The 23,928-nt window shown below is 52.6% G+C and overlaps 1 protein-coding gene across 1 annotated transcript in view; it reads right to left on the bottom strand.

Annotated features, from left to right (window-relative positions):
* Adgrb2 (adhesion G protein-coupled receptor B2) overlaps window positions 1–21,368 on the bottom strand; it is a 62,622-nt gene extending 41,254 nt beyond the window's left edge. Inside the window, 1 exon segment of the mRNA XM_037202973.1 lies at window positions 21,348–21,368. The gene's annotated coding sequence lies outside the window, so the exon portion shown is untranslated.
* Window positions 21,369–23,928: the final 2,560 nt, after the last annotated feature.

Raw genomic sequence — 23,928 nt, 5'->3', positions numbered from 1 at the left:
TTTATTTGGCCCGGAGCCTAGGCAGGTTTCCTTCCAGCCGATGAGACCCAGAGTGCCCCTCACTCAGCCCCTGCTTACCCTTGCCACTCAGTCAGGCATTCCAGGGCCACCCATGTCCAGGGTACCGAAATCTTCCAATCCCACAACCACCTGAGACACCTTTAAGGAGCTCACATGTTCCCCAAAATACCCAAATCCATTCAACAAGTTCCTCACCAAGGTCTGCCCCAGCGCTCACATGCATACCACCCCCATGCTGTGTATGTGTGTGTGTGTGGGGGGGGTTAATAAGTCCTGGAGGGCTATGCTATGAGAGGCAAACCGTCCTCTTCACTTGCAGGAAGTCCTGTGTGTGTAACTAAACAGGATTAGGGGCCTTGAGTAATCTGGGCTGGATGCTTGTCTTTTTTGTTGTTGTTGTTGTTGTTGCTGTTGGAGACTGGGGAGAGAAGGGAGGAATTGGATGTTGCCTCACCAAACGCTCCCAGAGGACGCCTGGCTGTGTGCAGCCCATTTGCCCCATTTGTACATTCTCTGGCCCCCGGGGTAGAGAAACCCTTTAGGGTCCCGAGTGGTCATCGTGTGTCTCAAACTAGAGGGTACATGTGAGTGATTGTAAAGCCTGGTGCCAAGGAGGCTTCTTTTTAAATTACTGATACAACAAATACGTTTTGAGTGTTTACCCCTCTAGGCACTGGGACCCAGTCTATCAGCAAGCTCATGGCTTCCTCTACCTCCAAAACTGTCCCCAACGTACACAGTGTCACCACCAACAACAGAGTCCAAGTGTGTGGATTCTCAGACCACACCCCGGGGTTCCTACTCCCACCTCCCCCATGCCAGGACACTCTCCTGGCCACTGAACCATCTCTTCAATGTGAACCCAAGTGCCTCTTCTAATAGTCCCAAGCTCAGCACATCCCTGTCCCTGTCAGCCTCTCCAGGCCCATCTCCTCTCTCACTCCACATGCCCTGAGCCCCAACTGGTCCCATGACCTTCTCCATATTCATGGAAACCTCCAGACTATTCCCTAGCAGTTCGTTTCCAGGGCTCACCCCTTTAGATCAGCTTCCATATTACCTTCCTGCCTGTACCTCTAAGATTGCCCCTCCCCCGTTGCTCTATATCATGCCTCAGGTGAACTTTTTTGGTAGCACTCATCACTCTGAAAATGTGTTTTTTCTCTGTATATACATCCCCAGTCTCCATGCTGATCAACTGTAAGCTGTGAATCCCATGAAGACAGGACATTGTCCTCTATTCACAGCTGGATCCCCTGGCACCCAGCAATACAACAGGCACAAGGTGGTACTCAGTAAATACTTGCTGAGTGACTGGACAATAAAAGAGCAAGACAACTGGCTCCACCAGAGCTTTTGACCTATGACCCTTGACCCATGCTCACCAGACATACAACATCTCCCTTTCTCACGGGATGAATTAGAAGAGTCTGGGGTCACAAGAAGCTTCCATCAGACACTAACTGTGTGATCTTAGACAGGTCACTTATGCGCTGCAAGGCTCATTTGTTTTCTTCTGTAAAGTAGAAATAATGGCCAGGCGGTGGTGGCGCACACTTTTAATCCCAGTACTCGGGAGGCAGAGGCAGGAGGATCTCTGTGAGTTCGAGGCCAGCCTGGTCTACAGAGCTAGTTCCAGGACAGCTAGGGCTGTTGCACAGAGAAACTCTGTATTGTGTACACACACACACACACACACACACACACACACACACACACACACACACACATATAATGACTTGGACTTATCAGAGCCACAGAGATGACAAGGACAAGGTGCCGAGCATGGTGCTGTGCCCAGGCAGGCTCATTTGTGTGACTGTAGGTTCCTTTCAGATTTACTCAAGGCTCAGGGCTGGCCTGGATTCTGCGGACATGGAGATGACTCAGAATTTGGATCCTAACCGTGACCCCTTCCCAGTGCCCTCTACAATAGAAAGACCTATCAGCTGGACCCGTAGAGAGAAGGGCCCAGGGAAACCCAAGCGGGGGCTGCCATGTGGGAGCTGCCAGCATGGGGTGTTCTGCTCTCTCTCTCTCTCTCTCTCTCTCTCTCTCTCTCTCTCTCTCTCTCTCTCTGTGTGTGTGTGTGTGTGTGTGTGTGTGTGTTGTAAGTGTGTTCTAAGTCTGTATTCTCTTCCCTGCAGAACTGCCCTCCATCCTCCCCCCCTCCAGGTTGACACATATGCATATGACCACATATGCAGGTGACCCCGATGCACACACTGCCACAGTCAGGGATTCACGATTGTGTATTACAACGACACACGCAACTCCAGCATACAATCCCCCAACCTCATTTTTCTGGTCTAGAGGGCACCCATCTTGTTATGCCCTCACCTATCGCTCTAGGCTGGGGTCAGGGATCCCATACAGTTCCTTGAAAGAGGCAGCCCAAACATTTCTCTTGATAATTTGTTCCCTAGTCTCATCCCACAATTCCCTACTTCAGGCCTTAAAGACTGGCCCTGGAAACCATTCCAGTCATGTGCTGAATACAAAAAAATACCATGTCCATCTGCACACAGCACCAGTCCCACACAAACCCTGCTCTGTCCACACAGATCACATTCACAGACTGAGTAGACACACAAATCCCAGCATTGTACACACGTGTTTTCTATGCCACATATACACACAAACAGGAAAAAGCAAGCATGTAAACACTATCCACCCTGCAAATACAACACACACACACACACACACACACACACACACACACACACACAGCACAGATCTCAGAGCAAGAGCCGAGCTCCTGACGTACAAGGCCTAGGCAGACACACACTAAGATTGCACCCAGGCACACCATACACACACACACTCTCTCCCTACACATTGACGCACACAACCACCCACTCGTGTACCCGCAGCCCACTCACTCCCACTCTGATGTGCAGAACACTCGACCAGCCAGGCACTCTGAGCCCGCCCCCTCTGACCATAACCTTCAGGAACCTGGTCTCCCTCCTCATTCCTTCCATAGGCCTTACCCCCCAGCCTGGAGCAGTCTATACTAGGGATGCTGGTGAGACAGAAGTCCCATTCCTTCACCCAGCAGTGACAGCTATACTCCAAGGGATGGATGTCCTCCTGGGGTGTGTGGGTGGTGTGTGCGGTCTGGCTTGCCAGGGAAGTGTGCAAGCATCAGTGGTCCTGTACCTTGTTCTCGGTACACCGGCCCTGATCACCTGTCCTCAAATCTGGTGGCCAGCTTCTTCTTGCAGGATCCAGTGCCAGGAGTCAAGCCCTCCAAGGCTGTCACCCTGAGGGAGCAGGTCTTCTTGGGAAGATCAACTCTAATCCCGAAATAAATCGTTTTCCACAGCTGGTGCTTGGTCTATGCTCTGGGGGAGGTGACGAGGAGGACGAGGACAGGGCAGGGCTGAGCAAGGTCCTGCACAAACCCTGGATGAGGCAGAGACATGGATCTTGCCTGCCTCTGTCAAAGTCTCTCATCTGTGAAATGGGGCAGCCATGGAGATTGTAGGGTGGGCCTGGGGGTGCTTTTAAGGCAAATGAAAAGCTTCTGGCATAGTGTTTGCCCCGAGGGGCTCGGCAGCATGAGCTGGTGCCCTGACTCCCCAGGTGTTCCCACCCTCCCTTTCTGCCCATTGTGTCCTGCTTGGCACAAGCCCATTTGGCAGGATCCAGATGGTACAAAGCCCAGAGTAGAGGACCCAGGGCAGCCAAGATGGAAAGAAGCATCAGTCCCCCAGGCCTGCCTAGAGGCCCCATCCTTCCGGAGGGAGTCTCCTGTCCCTTCCTGGACCAGAATCTGGGAGCTTCTTCACAGCGCCTCCATCCTCTGCGTGCTCACAGCCCCTTCCCTCTGTCTCTCTGTCTCTCTGTCTCTGTCTCTCTGTCTCTGTCTCTGTCTCTCTCTCTCTCGATGTGTGTGCATGTGTATGAAGGAAGTGTTATCAGGCCTTTGTGTGTTTGTTCTTTGGTGAGTCAGGGTGTGGCATGGATCTGATGTATCTAATGGGTTCAGTATTCATCTCGGCCAGCCTCACTGTGTGTGCCTCAGGATACAAGCAAGTCTCCGGCTTCCAGTGGGGGTCCACAGAAGACACTATTTGATATGTGTGTGCCTGAAGGTGTCTAGGTTTGGGGCATGAGTTAGTGCATGATGTGTGTCTGTAGAATCTGTGATTCCTGCCTTCAGGGACCTGTGGAACCGTTCTCTGGGAAGCACCCTCCCCCTGGGGCCGAAACGTCAGTCATGACTTGCCAGCCAGTGTAGTTAGCTCTGCACTTGCCTTCTCCAGAAGTCCCTTTTCTGTGGGAACTCTGGAACAACTGGCCACCGGCCTGAGTCAAGGTCATACAATGGGAAGGCTGACACCTTCTCCTCTGATGTCTGCACCTCTTCCTGCTCATCGAGGGACCCACCCCTGAGGCTGCCAGCACCCCACTGCTGCTCTGGATCTCCCCTGGAATGAATTTTAATTTCCACTCGCTCCGGCAGGCAGGCACAGTGAGCTCTGAGCTGCTGGTTGGGTCGGCAGCAGGGGCGCTGGGGACAGCAAGGCCAAGGGGTGGAGGAGGAGCGAGGATTTGAATTTCAAAGGCCGCTAGGGCTCCAGGCGAGGCTGGGTGGGCGTGTTGGTTAGCTGTGTGTATCCACCGGTGTGTCTATCAGTGTGCACCTGCAAATGTGTGTGTCTGGATGAAAGCATGCTTTGTGGCTGCTCCTCTGTGACCCTGTGTCAGGGTCTGCACGGAGCACTGTGTCAGGGCTCTGAGATTGAGAGTGTGACTGTCGCCACACCGATCCTCCTGAAAGCCTGTCCTTGCATGTCGGTGGTGATTCTGGGCATTTGGTCTACATGAGGGTCTCCGTGTCTTTATGTGTCCCTGTGGTGAGTCCTGAGTTCATGCCGCACATATCTGTAGACATGGGTGTGTATGAACGTGTCCCTGACCCAGTGTGTCCGGTCTCTGTGTCACTGAGTATATCTTCAAGTGTTTGTGCCAGTGAATGTGAGTGTGTCATGGGGCTGAAGCCCACAGACGTACTGGAACAAGTAAGTGCAAGAAGCAGCCGGCGCCACACTCGCCACTGCCCTCTCTGGGCACTGAATGGATCCCAGCCCTGGGCACACCCCTCCTCCAGGGGCTGGGCACTGACCCATGGGTACTCAATGGGCTTTTGGGAGGCAACAGCCGGAGAGGATGGGCTGTTAGTGGGAGGGGCACCTGGCACTCCTTTCTCCACCTTGCTGGCTGGTGACGGGAGCAGCTCATCTGTCTCAGGCAATGGGCTTCGCCGCTGTGAGGTCTTTGCTGACTGTGACTGTGCTGGAGACGGCACAGTCACAATCACAGGAAGACACAACCGGTGCGGATGCAGCAGTATCACTGGTCACCTGGGTACGTGTGCCCAGAGAGCACACAGCATTCCCAAGGACCGCTGACGTCTTGGCTATCTTCACAAGAGTCTAAAATATCCAAGAATGCAAACACACACAGGGACACACACACATCAGAAGACTCAGGCCTCTCTGTATACACTGCAGTCATTTGATACCCCACCCCCGTCCCAAGGTCTGAGTCTGAGGAAGAGGAGGGCCAAGGCTCAAAGTCCCAGCGAATAGGGTAGCCTTGAGTCACTCAACGGACCCCTACTCAGCCCTGCTCCATGCTGGGCTTTGAGGATTCAAGCAAGGGAAGGAAGCAAGGGCAGACCCAAATCCAGCCTTTCGTACAGCCTCAGTCCACAGGGCAGACCCAAATCCAGCCTTTCCTACAGCCTCAGTCCACAGGGCAGACCCAAATCCAGCCTTCCCTACAACATCAGTCCACAGCTAGACAAAGGCTAAGGACGGGGGCTGCCTCTGGGTAGGAAGCTCCAGAGACCTGGCTGGACCAGGGAAGGGACATCAGTATGACCAGGGACAAGAAGGGAGGCCCTAGAGATGGAATGATAGCCTCAAGGCTCCTTCCCTGACAGATGGGCAGCATTTTGAGACAAGGGAGAGGTCACTGCTCCCAGGAGGGCTCAGCACAAGGCTGGACCCAGGAGGCTCTCTGCTCTAAAAACACTGACTGCCAAAAGAGGTTCTTAACCTGTGGGCTGTGACCCTTTAGCAACCCCCTGTCTCCAGAAAAATATTTATGGTTAATAATAGTAACAAAATTTCAGTTATAATATGGCAACCAGAATAATTTTATGATGGGGGGGGTCCCGCAACATGAAGAACTGTTGTATTAAAGGGTCGCAGCACTAAGAAGGTTGAGAGCCACTGGCCTAAATGAAGACATGAAAATGCAGGGAGGGCCACGGAAGTGAGGGAGCACTAAACAAAAGACAGAAATACTACACCAGGCTCTGAATGATGTGTGTGTGTGTGTGTGTGTGTGTGTGTGTGTGTGTGTGTGTGTGTGTTTGCATGGGAGCATGCATTTGGAGGGGTCTATATGAAGCAAGGTTCCATGGAAAATACATCATGGAGGGCCTTGTAAGCAAAACCCAAGGTAGTTTTTACTCTGAAAGCAAAGGTGAATGGTTTTGGACAAGACAGGCTCACAGTCACATTTGTTTACAAGCTGGCTCAGTAGATAAAGCCCCTGCAAATGTGAGGACTAGAACCCAGGCCCCCAACATCCAGGTAATGCTGGTGGCATGGAGCCTGCCTGCAATTGCAGCACCCGGGAAGACAGAGCCAGGCTCCCCGGAGGAAGCTGGCTAACTAGAATAGCCCTCACTGAGCTCTGGGATTACTTGAGAGACCTTGCTTCAATGAAGAAAGTGGAGAGAGATTGAGGAAGACTCCAGCACTGTAGCAGAGCCGGTGGATCTCTGTAGTTAGCAGCCGGCTACAAGTGATGCTCCAAAGCAAAGCTAACAGAGAATGTTCAAAACAACAAAACAAAACAAAAACAAAAAAAAAAAAAAAAAAAAAAAAAAAAAAAAGAAAAAAAGGTAAAACAAAAATTCGTTAAGAAACAAGTAGGAGCCGAGGTGTGGCGCACACCTTTAAGCCCAGCACTCAGGAGGCAGAGGCAGGTGGATCTCTTGGAGTTCAAGGCCAGCCTGGGCTATGCAGCAGGTTCTAGCCACAACAGAACAACATAGTGAGACTGTCTCAAAACCAAACAAGAACAAAACAAACTGGGGAGTTGACTCAGTAGAGAGTTGGCTCACAAATGGAACACGTGTGATTAGGACAAAGGGAAAGAACGATGCAGGCTGGGAGCCGGGGAGAGATGGAGCGGGGCGGGGGCGGGTCTTCAGTTTGGGAAGGTTCTTAAGGAAGTTGTTTCTGGGAAGGTGACATCTAAGCAGACACCTGAGGGAGGAGAGGAGGAAGAGCTGTTCAAACAGGAGAAACTGCAGGTGCAAAGGCCCTCGGGAGGAGTGTGCCATTTACTCAGATGGGGACAGGCTGTGGGAAGTCGATCTTTCTATTTTGGACTTGCCGCATCGAGGCATCTTCAGGACATCGAAGGGACAGTGACCAGGAAACAGCAGAGATAGGGAAGATTGGACTTAAAGAGAAAGGACTCCTGGGCACTGATGCAGAGGAGAACTTTGGGGACATGAGTGACTGGGGACAGAAGAGGCCATCGTGAGGAGATGGGTTGCTCGGGTGGGGACAACGTAATTAAATGACAGGACCAGCTCAGCCTCTTCCAGTGCCACTCTGTCTGCTGAGGGAGAGAGAGAGAGAGAGAGAGAGAGAGAGAGAGAGAGAGAGAGAGAGAGAGAGAGAGAGCAGACCAGGTTGTTGACAGCAGGCCCTTTCTAGATGGCCTCCTAGGGCCCTGCCGCTCTCGTCCAGCCATCAAAGCCAGTCAGTCATCCTCTACAGTCCTGCTCCAGCTGCTGTCTATGCTGTCTAGCCTTGGAGTAGGGGAGTCCAGTTGAGAGTTAGGAGGTCCAACCAGATTCCCCGAGTGGCCTCTGAGCCTGCTTCCCCGCTGTTGGGATTTGGGGTGACACCTAAGCCCGATCTTCCAGCCAGAGTGTGATCAGGACCTCTGGGAAGAGGCCCTCGTGTTCAGATGGGTCCCGCAGGACGCTGGTACCTGTCCAGGGATGGCACAGACAGCTGGGGCGCTCTGCTCTGAGGCGTTCGCCGGTTCTCACGGGGGCGATGCTCCCAGGATGGACAATCTAAGCTGCCATGGGAAGCCAGCGGCCTGCACAGCCCCAGAAAAGCTGGGAGGCAGCACTGGCAGGCCCAGAGAGGTCAGCTCCAGCTCCTTCTCCAAGACCCTTTCCAGAGAGCCGGGAAAGGCAGGGAGCCTGGGGTTTAGGCAGGGACTCTACCAGTTATTAGGGGAGGGAGGAAAGGCAGGCTTCCGGCCTCAACTTCTCAATACCTGTCTCTCACCCACACCCCAGGAGAGAGACTTCCTGAGCCTCATGAGCCCAGTTGTTCCTCCAGCTCTACTTAGCATCTTGCCAAGATCTGTACCCAGCACATCAATGAGAATGGGGTCCCTGCCCTGGCCCACTTCCCCTGTCTTTGGAAACAGAGGCCAGAAAGCCATGATTCTTACCACCCTGACCCCCAGCTATGGTTACAATAGACCAAAAACCTGGATGTCAGACCCAGCTCTGCCACTAGCTCCTGAGAGGCTCCCTCGCCCTCAGTTTCCCCATCTGTGAGATGGGCAGCAAGTGCTGGCCTCTCCCAAGCCCTTTCACCTATGAGATTCTGCCATTCCCATCCCTCTTTGCATTAGCCCCATGACAGCTCAGGGCCTCCTCTCTCAAACATGTCCCCAGCCTCTTAGACCCTCCATGCTGTAGCGGCCCCCCACTGCCTCTGGCTCCCCAGGCTCCCCGATAAGGGGCCCAACTAATTACATTAGGATTTCATGCCAATTAGCAAACAATTACACGGGCAAATTGGTGCCTAATTTGGAGCAATAACAACAGTTCCATTGGCTGGGGAGAAAGATATCTGAAGATGAAGCTGTTCACCCCACCCTGGCCCTGTGGGACCCCGGGAGGATGGAGCTTCCCATCCCACCCTGAATAAGGACCCGGCTCTTCTTTTTTAGGATCCTTAAGCAACCGTTGGCAATGGCTACGTCGTCCAGCCAGGCCTGTCCTAAGAGAGGGAAGAACTGAACCAACAAGGCAGGCTTCATGGAGGAGGCAGGGAGGCAGGAGGGAAGATGACCTGGGTGGGGTGGGGGAGGGGACGATAATTAACATGAGCGCAAGTCTGGATGCTGAACTGAGTCAAATGCTCTCAACATTGACGGGGCCACAGCTGGCCAGAGTCCAGGATGGAGGAGGGGGCAAGGCTTCAGAGGGTATAGAGGAACAGACAGCCGGAGACCATTGTCACAGGACATTTTCTTGGAGGCCTATGGGAACCACTGAGGGTTCAAAGGAGGAGGAAGCAGCTGCCGAGACTCATCTTGGATCGCCAGCAATTACGTAGCCCGTCTTCAGATTCATGGAGCACGGCCTAGTCTCCCATCTTACCATCCCCACAGCTTACCCCTCCTATTCCAACCTCTAGAGACCATAGCTGTGCTTCCCCAACTACACACTGGAGTGTGTGAGTGAGTGTGTGAGTGTGTGAGTGTGTGTGTGTGTGTGTGTGTGGTGTGTGTGTGTGTGTGTCTTGCCACTGTGTGCATGTGGCACGTGCAGGTCAGAGAACAGCTTTCAGAAACTGGTTCTCACCTCCCACCTCACTGAGGTGTCTCTTGTGTCTCTGTTGTGCCGTGTACTCCAGGCTAGCTGGCCGGTGAGCTTCCAGGAGATTCTCCTGTCTCCCGCTCTCATTTACCCATTAGAACACTGGGATTACAAATGTGGACTATGGGCCGGAGAGATGGCTCAGGGGTTAAAAGCACTGGCTGCTCTTCCAGAGGACCCGGGTTCAATTCCCAGCACCCACATGGGTGCTCACAACTGTCTGTGACCTCAGTTCCAAGGGATCCAACACCCTCACACAGACATGCATGCAAGCAAAACACCAATCACGTAAAGCAAAAAATAAGTATAAATTGTTTAAAAATGTGGCCTACGGCATCAGGCTGTTTATACAGGTTCTGGGAATCCAAACTCAGGTTGTCAGGCTTGCGTGGCAAGCACTTTTACCCACAAAGCCATTTTCCTGCCCCATCCCCATCCCCCCTACCGATTCTTACCCATGTCTCTCCCAAACCCAACTATATTCTCCTTTGGTTTAAATCCCCCATGGCTCCCTGGTGCTGTCAGAATAAAGTTCAAGTTTTCACCCTCTGCATGGCTGATTTCCACCATTGGATCCCTGGGGACTTCCAGCACTTTCTCTCTCATCCCACCTCCCGTCCTCCCCTGTGCTCCAGGAAGGATGCTACGCACAAACCAGGGCCAGGTTCCTGCACCCCTCCAAGCCTTTGCTGCCCCCCATGCCCAGGCTGTTTGCCAATGGCCCTTTCTCAACAGCAAGTGCAGCTTCCCGGTTCCTGCTCCAGCTACCCACCCCCGTCCTCCTCAAGGTCCACTGGACCCTGATGACTGCGCAGCTGAGCTGTGGGCACTGGGCTCCCCCCCCCATCCCCGACCCTGAGTCCCTGGAGCTGAGCTGTTCAGGGGCGAAGTCTGGAGCTGATATTATTACCTCTGATTCACCCAGCACCGAGGACAGCAAGTGGCTACAGAAGACAATGAGTGGGTCTCAGAGTGTTCTCCCGAGGACAATGGGGGACACTGAGGCAGAACTCCAGAGAAAATGTCACGGTCAAGTTCCTCTTAGAAAAGCCAGGTCAGCTCTCAGCCCTCTGGCCACGCCTGTCCCCAGCCCCTCCAGGCTGACTTCTGACCATGCTCACAAGCCTGCAGGAACCTCTCTCACTCACTCCCACCCAGGTACTTCCACCTCAGCTGTCAGTAAGGACAGAAGGAAACGAAAATCCCTCCAGGGCCTGGGGAAATGGCCCAGTGGGTAAAGTATCTGCTGTGGAACTGTGAGGACCCGAGTTCATATCCCCAACACACACAGGAAAATTGAGTGGGTGTGATAGTCTCCCCCCACCACGGGATCCCTACAGTTGAGGATCCCCCAAAGTCACAGGCCCCCTGGGGCAGTGGCAGAATGAACTGCAGCATGAAGGACTGTGGGCAGCCTTAAGGAAGAAACTTCTGACTATCTTTGTGCTTAGTGATTCACGGAGGAACGGAGGAACCGCCAGAAAGCAAGGGGGTGGGGGCTTGCTCAGTCCCCAGGGAGTCCAGGAAGAGGCCACAGTTAGAACACAGACGTTCCTTGAGGCAGGGGGATGACCCAGCTGACTTTCCTGAGAATCTTCATTCTCTCACTTGGGGGGCTACTGCTCCATCTCAGGGCCCATCACTCACGTTAATTACCGAGAAAAAGCCGATTTCTCCTCATTCCCAGACTCAAAACGACAGTATCATTAGGCTGGTAATGTGCAGAGAAATTGTGCGTGTCTGTCTTGGAACATGTCCTGAGCCAGAATGGGTGAGGGCACCCCGGCCGAGGTTTGCCTCCAAGATGTTCCCTGTGGCAGAGGGCCAACTCCTGAAGAGATGCTGTGCCACCCAGGGAGAAATATGCTCCTTCTCTGTTCCATGGGCACCAAAGATAGTAATTAAATCCTTCCAGCCAAAGGCTTAGATTAAGAAGTACACAACACACAAAGCTTGTTGATTTGAACAGAGCTGTGCCTGGATTTACACAAAGACACAGACCTCCTTGTCTTAGCTGAACTTGAACTGAGGCCTGTCTGCTACTACGGCCTTTCCAAGTTGTACCTGTGCCCTCTACACTCCTGCCCACCTCTGAACCAAGAGGCATCCGAGAACCTTCCGTCCTCTGGAAGGGAAGAACTACCTGTTTTTACACCTTGCTTCCTCACTGGGGAAGACCGTATCCATGAATACTAGCCCAAGTGGTCTCTCCCTGGAACACTAGCTGCTGTTCACACACCTATTCCTACCTCACGTTAAGCCACATTCAAACCCGCTCAGCATGTGAGGAAACCCAGGCCCACACCGGTGAGGGGAGTCGTCCATGTTCAAGTCTCAGAGCTAAGCTAGGCCAAAGCCCAGGCTGATGGCAGAGTCTCAATCATCTCCCAGGTAATCCAGGAACGTGGTCCCCCCCCCTGCTCCAGTCCTCGAGCTGAGGAGGGCGTGGCAGAGGCTGGGAGTACAGATATAATTACAGTTCCTGCCGATGCTCGCCTGCTAGGGAGGAGGACAAAGGGCTTGTCTCACCAGGAGCCGGAGATGCAAATTAAAACAACAGCACAATACCTGTTTCCATCGGCTGAAATTAATACAGCTTTTTGTTTTGCTGTGTTTTGTTCTCTTAAAGACAGCTGCAGTGTTGATGAGAAGTGAAATCCAGGCTCTGTGGATGAAGGGGGGGGGAGTAAGAGCAACTTTCCCGGAAAGCCACTGGGCATCAAGAGCTTTAAAAACCTGCGGACCTTTTACCCCATTTGCCTCCTTTCAGGGACTGGCTGGCTCTAAGACTCAACCAGAGATGTTTAAAAAAATAAATAAAAGAGAGCCAAGTATAAGGATATTCGGTGCTGTTATTTATAACTGTGGAAAAATTATAGCTGACGAAAATGTCTAGTGGTGGAGGGTTGGTTGGTTAAATAAATTATGATCCATCCATATAGAAGAATATTGTGCAAACATTAAAAGTCATGTTCTTGGAGAATCTCTAATCACCTGGGGCGGGGAATGCTCGCTGTGTGAGAGAAACAAAGCAAGAAGCAAAGCTGCATGAAGGAAGGACACCGGTTACAGGTAGAAAACAGGTAATCAGTGTGTGGAGAGTCTGTGAGAAATCAACTCCGCTGATCTGAAAGGATTAGGGTGATTTCTTTGTCCCAACCCCTACTTTTATCTTTCCTCCAAATCGTCCACAGGTGGTCGGGGAAATGTTATTAGAAATGCATGCAGGCTAGGGAGACGGTGGCCAAAAGTGCTCGTGGTGCAAGCACGAAGATCTGAGTTCGAGACCCAAGAATGCACTGTAAAAAGCTTGGTACAGTGGTGCATGCCTGTATTCTCAAAAGAAGGGAAGCAGAGGCCGGGGAACACCTGGGGCTTGCTGGTCAGGCAGCCTGCCAAGTCAGGAGAGACTCTGTCTCAAAAAATAAGGTAGGAAAATAAAATAAAATTAGAAGAAAAAAAAAATACACTGGCCTACACACACACACACTGCACACACATACACTCACTGCAGACACACACACACACACACACACACACACACACACACATACCCTTGACCAGGTCTAGAATCTCAACTACTCAGGAGGCTGAAGTAGGATTCAAAGTGCAAGCCCTGTCTAGGTTACAGGGAGACTTCAAGACCAAGTTGGGCAATTTAGGAAAACTATATCTCAAAATAAAAATTAAAAAAAAAAAAAAAGACTGGAGCTACAGCTCAGTGACAGAGTGTGGAGTGTGCAAGGCCCTAGGTTCAATCCCCATAAAGAGAGAGACAGAGAGGCACAAACTTATGGAGAGAGGGCGCCAGTCTGTCAGGAAACCACAAGGTACCCATCTTGGGAACAGGGGCCGTCTACCCTGAGTCCCAAAGTGAGGAGCTTTGACCAGCACTGGAAGGTTCAGGGTTCCAGGCAAGAACGTCAAGAGCAAAGGCACAGAGACCAGAGACATCCCGACCACTCCTGGTTGCCCTCAGTAGCTCAAGCTACACGAAGTTGGGAGAAGAATGTAGAGTGGGTAGCCTGAAGGCCAGGCCAAAGAGGTGCCTTTGGCTTTGAGTAGAACGTCGTCCAGTGCAGACAGGACTTGCAGGGAGATGAAAGAAGGCAGAAAGCACAGGGAGGGAGAGACAGGGTGTGGCAACACAGGAGGCCTCTACACCGGCAGGTTATCCTGGAGAGGCTGTCACGTGGCCTGGGTGAGAGTGGGGTGGACTCGGTCTGGCCGTGGTGGCTGAGAGGAGAACGGGAGGGCCCGCTGGAACACTGATGACAGCAGATTTGTCAGGACTTGGTGATTGATGGGAGAGGGGAGGTGGGCTGGGGGAGGGGAGCTGTGCCGCTGACTGACGGCAGCACACGCTTGCACAGGGACACACGCAAGCATGCATGCACACATGCACTCACTCCCGGGTGTAGTCTGCACACTTGGACACTTGTCCCGCTCTGTTGCTCCCCCCTATGGGGAAGACTGGAGTTTAGGTCGCATTTGATAGGAGGTCCTGGGAGAAGTTCGTCCGTCACCACCATGTCCTGCTGGCCTCTGGCGTACTCCAGGTACCTCTGTAGTACCGGTTCTTCTACACTGCCAGCCTACAACCCCAGAAGGCAAGGGACAGGGCCGGGACATTCTCAGGAAGCCATGACTGGGTCCCTCCCTCAGCACACACACACACACACACACACACACACACACACACACACACACGTGCAGAACCATAGAGATAAAACAGTCGTCCCCAGGGACTCTGACAATCGAGTCACAGGCTTTGATGTACACCCAGGGAAAAGCCCAACAGAGGCCATCGTCACACAGTCACACACCCCACTGTCACACAGCCTCCACACGAGCAGATCCAGCCTAGGTCTCACACACAGGCCATTGTGCTCCGTCAGAGTTCCCAAGGTCCTCCGCCTGCCCCACCCCCGCCCCACCCCTGCTCCCCCCACCGAGGAAGCCCGGACAGAGGGTTGGCTGGCAGAGGGGGCCAGCACAGGGGGACTGGCACCGAGACCTGCAGCCAAACGGGGCAGCCCAGCCAGGAGGGAGGCCTCCGAGAAGGGTTGCCACGGCAACAGGCTCCCACAGAACCAACCAGAGGCTTCAATCCTCGGCTCTTATTTTTAGAAGTTGGGCCTGGACTGGTTGGGCCTGCCAGGGGCCAGGTTCCCACAGGCACTGACACCAGCCAGAACCTCCAAGGGCTCTGGTAGGCGCTGCCCACCACATTGGGCTCCTTCCCCCGGGTCATGCCCAGGGGAGGAGTCTCTTGCTTACCTGTCTTCACCCTGACTAGTGGCCTTCTATCAGGGGGTATCTTTCACCCTCTAGTCCCAGAGAAGGGACACAGCCTGATGACCCATTGCACCATAGCCTGTGGATGGCTGTGGCTTAATTTATTGTGTGTCCGGAGAGGGAAGGGGCAGGGACTTGGGCTGATTTATAAAGTACAGTGGGCAAGACTGTGTGTGTAATTGGGTCTGAATGAGTGTATTTGTGTGTACTTAGGGACTCTTCTACTCGGTGTGTGTGTGTGTGTGTGTGTGTGTGTGTGTGTGAGAGAGAGAGAGAGAGAGAGAGAGAGAGAGAGAGAGAGAGAGAGAAATTCCCTCGTCTACAAGAAACAAAATTGGGAAACACCACCACTAACTGCCTCTCCTGCCATGATCTTGCCCAGACCCTTCCTATGTCTGAGCAGACAGCTTTCAGAGTAGTGGTTCTCAACATAGGGGTCGTGACCCCTTAGGGTCAAGTGACCCTTTCGCAGGGTTGCCTAAGGCCATCTGAAAACACAGATATTTATTGACGAGTCATAACAGTAGCAAAACTGCAGTTATGAATTATAATGGAAATAATTTTATGATAGGGGGTGGTCACCACAACATGAGGAATTGTATTAAAGGGTCGCAGCATTAGGAAGATTGAAAACCACTGTTTTAGAGGGTAGACGCATAGAAGGATGGTGGCCCTGCAGATCCAGGTGGATAAAGCCTGAGAGGGGGGTAATAGGGAAGCTAGAGCAAGCTGACTTTGTGGTGACTCCTCCAGCTGCTGGGGATTTCTCTGTTAATCTGGGACTGCTCTGTTTGCATCTCATTTGCCTACATTTGCATAACAAGGGGCCGTGCTGGCACCAGGGATCGAAATTCCTGGCCTGGGTAATTGTGTGAAAAAAGTCTCTGGAGACTGAGCAGGAATCCTGGGGCCCCAGAAGTAGAGGCAGGGAGTTTTGCCTGTGGACAGAGACTCTCCAGCTGATCTCCCCTGGGAACCCCACTTTCTCCCTAACCCCTGGGGCAGGAGGGGTATGCATGAAGTGGGAGAGCTGATAAGATTAGGAATTAAGTCATCCTTGAGAGATCCACTGTGGCTTCCAGCATGGATCTGGACCCAAAGTATTTTCCTGGGTGCAAGGAGCCTGAACTTGGCAAGGTCTGGGCTGAGATGGGTGAGGGCATGCTCATCCACGTCTGCCCTCTCCATCCACTCCTGCAGAATGATTGATTCTCTGGCTACATTCTGGACCGGTCTCTTAGGATCCACCTCCAGGACTCTGGGACCCAGGCAACAGACATCTCTTCCCTGGGTCTCCTACTTTGGATGACCCCACTTTAGCCCTTTTCTGCCAGAGTTAAAGAATTCATAGGTCCACAGGACCAAGGGCTGTGTGACCTGGGACTCCAGCCCTCTTGTAGCCTGCACCTCAACCTAGGACCCCAGAATTCCCCACCCGAACAGCCAGAAGCCAGTCACTAGAGCTCTCGCAAGGCCATCTCCCCTCCTTAAAGAGTGGCTATTGCCAGGAATGGGGACCAGGCAACAAGCTGGAGTACTGAGGTATCCATGGGCATGCACAGGAGGTCTCTGGAGCTGCAGGGCAGGGGAGGGTCTGGAGGGCTAGCTGCCCTCTTTGGAATGCCTTAAACACCCGGGGTTTAAGCTGTTTGACCTTGGCCAAGTTACTTAACCTCCGTGTGACCACAAACGGGGCTAGTGACAGTGGCTGCCTCTGCAGGTCGTTGTGGGGATGTACTGAGTTAATTCACGAAAAGCACTTAGACCCGGGCCCGCACCGCGGACCAGGCCTGTCAGCTATTATCCGTCATCCTGGAGTCGGCGCTTTTCCCTCCAGCCGAGGAAGCAGCAGCTTCTCTTTCATTTCAAAAAGACTACGGAAGAAACAGGGTCTGGGACAACCCTACACTCCAGACCACCTCTGCCCCTCACACCCTCTGTATGCCCAGCATCCAGAAAAGCAGGGGCGCAAAATGTCATGGTCTCTTGAATGTCTTTATTGGCTGAATAAATGAGAAGACAAACAAATGAATGGGTGAACAAATGAATGAAAACCAGAGACGAAGAAGTGGAGTCAAAGAAAGAGCAGGCTGGCAGGACTGGGTGGGAGGGTCCGACAGGGAGACTTTTGGCAGGGGATCTGTGGGGTCCTCAGATCTATTTCACCCAGCCATCACTTTCTGTAGACTTCCATTGGATGGTGGTCAGCAGGGGAGCAGCAGGCTACTGTGGTCTCTGCAAGTCAGTCCTGGCTTTGGGAGGTGGCTCTTCCCCCTGGGAGTTAGAGTGCCCTCTAAGCCCTGGGTCCCTTTGTAACCCATAGATCCTGCAAAGGGCTAAGTGTAGGGGGTGGCTCTGAGCTGGCTCACTGTCCATCTTGGTGTGGGGCAGGGAGGCTGGGGGAGATGCTGGTGGGCCTAGTTACCTCCTTATTTACACTCCCCCCTTCAGCACAGCCAGGCCTCGGTGCACCTGCCTGTCAGCAGGCAGACTAGCAGTGATGGAGAGCCCTCTTGGGATCCGCCAGCTTCCACCATCTGGCCAGTCTGAGGTTGAGGGAGGTGGGGGAACCTGTCAGAGGGCACCCTCCTCACTCCTAGGCCTAGCCCTAGGCTTGCTTCAGACAACGATGGTGTGTGGGCCTATGGGAGTGATACTGTGTGTGTGTGAGCCTAGGTATGGTGGTAAGGTCCTGGTGCACCTGTGAGGAGCATTTCACACGTCTATATTCATGACTTTCTATGTTTACATGTTGGCCTGTGTCCTTTTACAGTAGGATTTTTGTGTATGATGGCATGTGTCCCAGACTGGAGACTTGGTGCGGAGATTTTCCTTTGGGGGGAGGGCTATTAGTTCGTGTGTGTGTGTGTGTGTGTGTGTGTGTGTGTGTGTGTGTGTGTTGCGTGTATATATGCATATGAATGTCAGAGGGCAAGCTTGGGTATTCTCAGAAACTGCTCACTTTGTTGTTTATTTGTTTTTGAAACAAGGCAGGGTCTCTCACTGGAACACGGGACTTGCAGAATATGCAAGGTTTGCTGGCCGCTGAGGTCAGGATTCCTCCTGTTCCTGACTCTCCCACACTGGAATTACAAGCATATGTCATAACTAGCTTTTCACGTGGGTGCTGAAGGTTGAACTCAGGTCCTCATTGCTGGCACAGCACGTATTTGACTAACTGAACTATCTTCCCAGCCTTGGATATTAGTTTTGTTTGTATAATTTTGGCCTTGAACTCACTCTGTAACCTAGCCTGGCCTCGAACTTGCCATCTGTGCTGGCTAGTTTTATGTCAACTTGACACAAGCTAGAGTTATCTGGAAGGAGGGAGCCTCAATTGAGAAAATTCCTCCATAGCATCCTGCTGTAGGTCATTTCCTTAATTAGTGATTGAGGGGGGAGGGCGCAGTCCATTGTGGGTGAGGCCAGCCCCAGGCTGGTGGTCCTGGGTTCTATAAGAAATCAGGCTGAGCAGGCCATGGGGAGCAAGCCAGTAGTAACAGTTCCTCTCCATGGCCTCTGCATCAGCTCCCGCCTCCAGGTTCCTGCCCCCTTTGAGTTCCTGTCCCGACTTCCTTCAGTGATGGGCTATGACGTGGAAGCGTAAGCCAAATAAACCCTTTCTCCCCAACTTGCTTTCGGTCATGAGGCTTCATCACAGCAATAGACACCCTAACTAAGACACCATCATTCTGCCCCCAGAGTCCTAGTCTGGGGGTTTTCCATGGGGAACTCTCTCAGATCAGGAGAACCTTCAGATCTGTTTCTTTAAAGTGGCTGAAAGGTCCTATGAGGGGATCCAGGCCAGCCAAGGAGCCTACAGCATTCCTAACTCCCCTGAGCTCCACTTCCTGGAGGTGGGCTCTAGCTTCATGGATCCAGAGATCACCAGAGTTCCTGGGTTCCTTACGGCATCCTCCCCTCACACCCACCCAGAGAGAAGCAGGTCACACGTAAATCCCCTCTTATGGACAGTGGTATATTATGCAGAACTGTGTATGAGTCAAACACATACACACAGAATCCCAAACCCATCAGACCCAAGCATATGATGAACACACAATCGTGTTTATATCATGACACACCAATATAGCTTAATATAAATGTAAACATATAGGTGCATGCATATTTACATGTTGGAACACCTCTACAAACTGATAGCATACATACAGGCACACACAGATATGAATGCTTAGAACATCAGCGTGCATCACTCTGGCATATATATTCATGTGCATTCTGCCCTTCATGTCCCTTCCTACCCTCCCTCCACTTCTCACAGGCTTTAGCTTTCACCAAGATGATCCCCACACAAGGTGGGCACCAGAAGACGGCAAACATGGTGTGCCAATAGGATCCCATGTGTAGGAAGCTGTGTTTATAATGTCTACATTTAGATCATTATATATTTCATCATCTGTGTAGTTCCAGCTCTGTGTGACATGTGAGTGTCTCGGTGACACTGCGTATTTTCCGGCATGTCTGTGTTTATTTCTGGAAGGACTTCTTTGTGTCTGTGTCTGTCCATCTGTGTGAACGTGAGCTTTACGGCTGGGGTGTGTCTGTGTAACTATGTCCTGTGGACCATCCCTCTGTGTGCCTGGATGCATATGCCCATGTGTACATATCTGGGCATTGCCCCGTGTGTCAATGGCTCTGTAGTCCAGACTCTATAGGCTAGCTCAAGTGTCTCCACTGCCAGCAGAGGCTATGGCCAGGGTGGAGCCAGGTGAGACTGGACTGAATTCCCCAGCGGTTGACAGTCGTATTTACAGAGCTCCGAGTAGGACATAATTGCTTCTATTAATCTTTCTCCGGTTGTTAATTGCTCACTTATCGGGTTGTGTATTATGCCGACTGTTGCTCTTAATTCGCCTCCATAGCTGCAGGTGTTTGCTGCCTTATTAACTGTTAATCGGCGCGGCTAGGGATAGAGACTTAATTGGCCCCTGGAGTGGGACGCAGGCGGGCCAGCCGGGCACGGCCAGGCTCTCAGCCTGTCCCTGGAACTCTCACCTGTGGAGCACAGGTGGCCACTGGGAAAGGGCTGGCCTACTGGCAGCCAAGAGTGGTCCTGTATACAGCAGTCGGAACAACAACTTCCAAGTCCCCATACAGTCCTTCCTCCTTCCAGAAGCCAACTGACCAATCAGAGCCAAGCTCCTATGCCTTTCTTCATCACCAGCAACCATATTCTACCCAAGACAGGAAGCAATCCCATTTATGTTAATTATGCCTAGTGAGAGCTATCCCCAGCACAGAGTGGAACTGGGTTTGCCCTTCAATGCCTCCTCTTCCTCCTTGTGGCTCCAGCAGTCAAGGCTGGTTAAGGTTAGAAGGACATTGGGAGAAAGAAAGACAAGAAAGAGCCTCTACCAGAACGTGAAGGGCAGAAGTCAGACCCGGAAGGCCTCCTGCCACCTTTCAAGGAGGCAGCTTCCAGGAAGTTCTGTTCCATTCCAACCACACTTCTGCTTGTATAGTCCCAAGAATGGGGAACTCACTCCCTGTACTGCTGCTGCGCAGGGGGCGGGGGCCCGCTTTTCATTCTCCCCCATTTTCCCACGCCCCACGCATGCCCCATGAGACTCCCAAGTGTCCTCAGTAGGGAAACTGAGGTCCAAGAAGGACAAGGTAGAAGCCCCAGAGTTCTTCGATCCTCCCTGGTGAAAGCTCAGACAGGCAAATCTCTGAGCAAAGTTTGGGCTCTCCTTTCCTAACTCATCACAGGCACCTCAGTCCGGCCTCCCAGTCCAGCTGCCGCCCAGCAGCCACCTTAAGGTCCAGTGCCTGGCTAGGAATACAAGGGCTCCTGACCCAGCGAACTCCTTGAGAGCATCGGTGGAGTGAGGGGGCAGGCTCCATGGTACACCAACCTGGCTTGGCCAATATTTCTCATCCCACGCCTGGAATCCAGCCTGCCCTGACATATGGAAGTTCTTCCTGTCATATCTGGAGCTGCAAAGGAAGTTCATTTGCTTTAGCTGGGTTCTGAGTGGATGGAACTGGGCTCTAAGGAGGGAGTCGAGGAACAACCATACACTGCCTACCGTCCACCAGAACATCAACGACCATGTGCCGAAGTGGCACCCCACCAACCCTCACATAACCTAGTGAGTTAGAGATTAGTATGCCTATTTACAGAGAAGGAAACTGAGTCACAGAAAAGAGCACCAACCTAAGATGACACAGCCAGGAAAGGCAGGACTGGGGTCCCACAACTCTCAGTGTTGCTTAGGGAACTGAGTCTTCGGTTGGGATGTTTCTGTAAGGGCATGAGTGGACCTGAACTGATAGTCACTGTCAGAGGTCTCCCACCCACCTCAAATCCCAGAACACGGAGACGCAAAACACTCACGCATGCGCAGTCCAGGTGGCCATCGGACGGGATGAAAGCAAAGCGAGGGGAACTGTCCAGGGATAGTTGCCCAAACAAGTTCCGGCTCCGCCTCTATGTTAATGACATGCAGATATATGTAAATTTGCACACGCAACTGCTTAAACCTTTGGGAGCAATAGGGTGACACGGGAGCAGTTGCTATGGAAATTCAAAAGAGACAATCTCCCCCCACCCCCCGCACCAGCAGGCGCACAGACACGTGTACAAAGACCCAGGGTTCCTCGCTCTGGAGCCCAGAGGATCACGGAGTAACAGAGGGTGTGAACCGGAAGGAACCCCGGAGACTGTGCCCAGCCTGGGGGTGCCGACGCCGGTCCTGGTTGGGGGCGGGCGGCGTCCGCTAAAACCCTTTGGGCAGCGGGCGACTCCTCCTCGGCCTAGCAACCAGGGCCCCGCCCGGCGTTGCATAGCAACATTCCTAGAACCTAGCAACCGCCGATCACACCCCCTAGCAACGTCATGCCAGGCTGCGTTCCTGGCCCCTATCAAGAGATAAGCAAAGGTCTTGTGAACTAGGAACAGAAGGTTGATGGGGGTCATGTGCCCAGCCCCCAGCCCGAGGCAGTATACAGGATTTCGGGGGATATATATATATCCCGCTTCCTGGGGCGAGTTGTCAGAAGGCCGCGTTTGCGCCCCCACCTAGCGAAGAGCAAACTGAAGCTCTAAAGGCAGGCCCCGGCGAGGGCAGAGGCTAGCTCTTCCCCGATGCCTCTCCTGTCTCCCCAGGAGAAAGCTGCGGCTGGCCAGGGGGAGGCGTGCGCCGCGGTGTCCCCAAACCCGCTACGTTAGGAAAGCCACCCAAGTTGCAGGCTCCAAGAGGAGCTGCAGGTTTGCATAGTAATTTACAAAATTTGCATTTAGCGCGGAGGCTGCGGCATTCCCATGCCCTCTGAGCCAGAGGAGTTCCCTCAAGAGCCCTGTTCCTTTCCCTGGTTCACCTGTCCAGAACCTTCTCCCTGCTCTCACCCACAACCCACCCTCGCCCACCACCCCCGCTTCCAACCCCTCCCACTTTTCTCTCACCCGCCCCCAGCTCAGCATCCATCGGTCCTGCCAGCCCCGACCTCCATCCCAAGGCAAAGGGCCCCCTCTGCTGTCGGCTGGGGGTAGGGCAGCCGCAGAGCTCTTGGGGTAGCAAGAGGGCTCCTCTTATTAATCATCTCCTCTCCCTTTCCAGTCCAGCAGGCTCCAGAATGAGGCTTGCTTCGGATGCTGCAGCGAAGGGCGGGGTCCTGGGCGAATCAGCCTGGGGCTGCCGGCTCCCAAGTCAGTCCCCAGACTCACGGCTGCTATGAGAAGCTCACTCTAGATCCAAGGCAAGGCAGCAGTGGTCAACCCACATCCCACCTCACCAGGCTTAAATGTCTTCTCAGGCTTAGACCCTGGCTGTCTCTGGGAGTTGTCAGGATCTGCAGAAAGCAGTCCCCTTCAGCAGAGACCCCACGCACAAACCTTCAGTCACACACATGGACGACAGGCCCTCACAGATGCACATGGACACAAACACTTAGAGAATACTGTGGTATCTTGTGCCATCCCTCGACTTACCCAAAAGAAAAATTGACTTCAGAAACTTAAAATTACTCCTGGAGCTGGAGAGAAGGCCCCAAAGGCTAAGAGCCTATCAACCCCGGCATGAGAGGGAAGGGTAGCAACTAGCTAATTTACAAAGCTCGCTGGCCAGCCAGCCAACCTAGCCAAAGGGTGAGCTTCCAGTTCGGTGAGAAATCCTGTCTCACAGCAGTCAAGAGGCCAGTGATGGAGGAAGACACCAAAGCCCTGCTCTGACCTCCGTGACTCACAGGTACGCTGGCACACCACAATGAAATGAAGAAAAATAAAGCCACTCCCCTACCTTCCGAACACCTCTACCTCCTCGTGTCCTTCGTCAGTTTCTCTCCTCCAACCCCTGCTGTCTTCTCTCCCGCCACTGATTCTTTCCCTTAATCCAGATTTTGGGTTTTGTTTGTTTGGTTGGTTTTTTTGTTTGTTTGTTTTGGAGACAGAATTTATAGAATGAATATATATATATATATTATATATTTATTAGAGCAGCTTACAATCCATGGTCTGTAATGTCCAACAATGTCCACCAATGGAGAGTCCAAGAATCCAGTAGTTGCTCCGTCTACAAGGGGGTCTGTCTCAGCTGGTCTTCAGTATATGCCAGAATCCTAAGTAGTAGGCTCTAAGCCAGTGAAGGAATGGACTTGCTAGCAAGAGTAAACAGGCAAAGAGAGCAAGCTCCCTTCTCCCATGTCCTTGCTGTAGGCTGCCAGCAGAGAAGGTGTGGCCCAGATTAAAGGTGGATCTTCCCACCTCAAAGATCCAGATTAGAAATGGGTCTTCCCACTTCAAATGATTTAGTTAAGGAAAAAAAAAAAAACTCCTCACAGGGTATAGCCAGACATTTGGATTTTAGTTAATTCCAGATGCAGTCAAGTCAAGAATAGTCATCACAGGGTTGGGCAGTGGTGGTGCACGCCTTTAGTCCCAGCACTCAGGAGGCAGTCAGGCTTCTGAGTTCAAGGCCAGA

The sequence above is a fragment of the Peromyscus leucopus genome, chromosome 2 (genome assembly GCF_004664715.2).
Source record: "Peromyscus leucopus breed LL Stock chromosome 2, UCI_PerLeu_2.1, whole genome shotgun sequence".
Taxonomy (NCBI): domain Eukaryota; kingdom Metazoa; phylum Chordata; class Mammalia; order Rodentia; family Cricetidae; genus Peromyscus; species Peromyscus leucopus.
Note: the sequence above shows the minus strand (reverse complement) of the source record. Positions and strands in the feature narration are given on the sequence as shown.